Source organism: Carlito syrichta, unplaced genomic scaffold (genome assembly GCF_000164805.1).
Source record: "Carlito syrichta isolate Samal-C Ts95f unplaced genomic scaffold, Tarsius_syrichta-2.0.1 Scaffold124337, whole genome shotgun sequence".
Lineage (NCBI taxonomy): Eukaryota > Metazoa > Chordata > Mammalia > Primates > Tarsiidae > Carlito > Carlito syrichta.
Window position 1 is genome coordinate 5,775 of NW_007068433.1, and position 2,887 is coordinate 8,661.

A 2,887-nucleotide genomic window follows, 5' to 3' on the forward strand; every position below is an offset into this window, starting at 1 on the left:
TATAATTAATATTTGAAAAAAGTGTGTTTATTTTTGAATTTGGGGCATCACTATATGTTAGATTTTGCTTTGGGAATGTCTATGCATTTAATTATCAAAGTATCTTAGCATGAACATTTAAATACATTTCTACTGAGATATTTGTACCATAATTTCACCCATTTAAAGTGTATAATTCAATGAATTTTAGTATATTCACAAGTTTGTACAACCATCAACACAATGTAAGTTTAGAACCTCCAAAAAAAAATTCATGCCCATTAGCAAGCACTTCCCCTTCCTTGACACCCTCTCCCCATCCAAGGCAACCACTAATCTTTCTGTCACTATAGATTTGCCTTTTCTGGTTATTTCATGTAAATAGAATCATGCACTACGTGGTATTTTGTGACTGGCTTCTTTCACTTAGTATGTTCTCAAGGTTGTGCAAGACTTTCAAGCACGTTTTCTTTCACTTGGTATGTATTATCCTTAGTTTATTTTTACTGCTGAATGTTTCATTGTATGAATATATCATATTTTGTTTATCTCTTCATCAACTGATGGACATTTGTCTTGTCTCTGCTTTTTGGATATTATGAATAATGCTGCTATGATCATTCATGTACAGGTTTTTGTGTGGATGTATGCTTTCATTTCTTTTGGGCATATACTTGAAGTGGAATGTCTAGTTGCACTATGCTTAACATTTTGAGGAATTGTCAAACTCTTTCCAAAGTGACTGCACAATTTTACATTCCTACTAATAGTGAATAGCAGTTCTAATTTCCCCACATCCTTGCCTATACTTGTTATTGCCAGTCTCTTTGTTTATAGCCAGTCTGGTAGGTAGGAAGGAATATCTCATTATAGTTTTAATTTTCATTTCTCTAATGACTAATGATGTTGAGCATCTTTTCAAGTTTTTATTGTCCATTTGTGTATCTTTGGAGAAATGTTTCTCAAATCTTTGGCCTATCTTTTAATTGGGTTATTTATATTATTGAATTTTTCTTTATATATTCTTAGTGTATTTTAGGTATAAATCCTTTATCAAATATATAATCTTCTCATGTTTTCTCCCATTCTGTGGGCTGTCTTTTCACTTTGTTGTTGGCAGTATTTTTTATTTATTTTATTTTATTTTTGAGTCAGGGTCTCACTCTCATCCAGGCTGGAGTCTAGTGGCACAATCACGCCTCAACGTAATCTCAGCCTTCTGGGCTCAGTCAACCCTCTTGCCTCAGCTTCCTGAGTAGCTGGGACCACAAGTGCATACCACCATGCCTGGCTAATTTTTTTTTTGGTAGAGATGTGGCCTTACTATGTTGCTAAGGCTGCTCGAACTCCTAGGTTCAAATGAGTCTCTTGCCCTAGTTTCCAAAAGTGCTGGGATTACAGGTATGAGCCACTGCACCAAAATTGTTGGCAGCATTTTTTTTAACAGCACAAAATTTTGTATTTTGATGTATTACAATTTTTTGTGTATTTTCTTTTGCTGCTTGCTATTTTGGTGTCATTTAAAAAATCATTTTCCAACCCAAGGTCATGAAAATTTACACCATGATTTCTTGTAATTGAGAAAATAATTTTATATTTTACATTTATAGCCATGATTCACTTTAACTTGGTTTTTGTGTATAGTGTGAAATAGAGATCTGAATTCATTCTTTTGTGTGTAGATTCCCACAACACTATTTGTTGAAAAGATTTCCTCATTTAATTGTTTTGGTATCCTTTTCAAAAATTTGGCCATTTTGTATAGATTTATTTCTAGACTCTCAATTCTATTTTTTTGGTTTTTTTTTGAGTTGGAGTCTCACTCGGTCGCCCAGACTGGAGTGCAGTGGCCGCTCCCAGCCACCGCAGCCTCGACCTGCTGGGCTCTGGCGATCCTTCCCCCTCAGCCTTTCGAGTAGCCGGAATTACAGGCATGTGCTACCACGCCCGGCTGATTTTTTGATTTATTGTAGAGATGAGGTCTCGCTGCCCAGGCGGGTCTCGAACCCGCGGCTCAGGCAATCCACTCACCTCAGCCTCCCAAAGCATGGGATTACAGGCTGAGCCACCAAGCCCGGCTCAATTCTATTTTATTAATCTATATGTTCATCCTTAGGCAGGTACCGCACTGTGTTGAGTTCTTCAACTTTGTTCTTTTTTCAAGATTGTTTTGTTCATTTCATTTTTATATAAATTTTTGAACCAGCTTGTCAATGTCTGGCTGGGATGTTGATAGGGATTTATAGACCAAGTTGTATCAATTTGGACCATCTTAACACTATTCAGTCTTTAAACCCATGAGCACAGTACGTTTTTCCATTTATTTAGTTCTTTCTTAATTTATTTAACTGTGTTTTCTAGTTTTCAGAATACAAGTCTTGCAACTCTTTTAATTAAATTATTTCTATTTTGTGCTTTTTGATGTTACTGTAAATGGAATTGTCTTCTTAATTTTAAGATTATTCATGGACAGTATATAGAGATACCACTGATTCTATTTATTTATTTTTAATAGACACTATTTTTTGAGTAGTTTTAGGTTCTCTGCAAAATTAAGAAAGAGGTACAACGACTTCCCATATGCCTTCTTTCCCCACACATACATAGCCCTCTCCCATTATCAATGTTCTCCGCCAGAGTGGTACATTTCTTACAACTAATAAATCTACATTGATACATCATTATCACTCAAAGTCCTTAGTTTATATTAGAATTTCCTCTTGATTTTGTACATTCTATGGGTTGAAAAATGTATTATGACAAGTACCCATCATTACAGTATCATGAGAAGTTTCACCTCCTGAAAAATTCTCTGTACTTTGCCTGTTTATCCCTCCCAATTCCTAATCCCTGGGAACCACTGATCTTTTTATTTTCTGCATAGTTTTGACTTTTCTAGAATGTCATA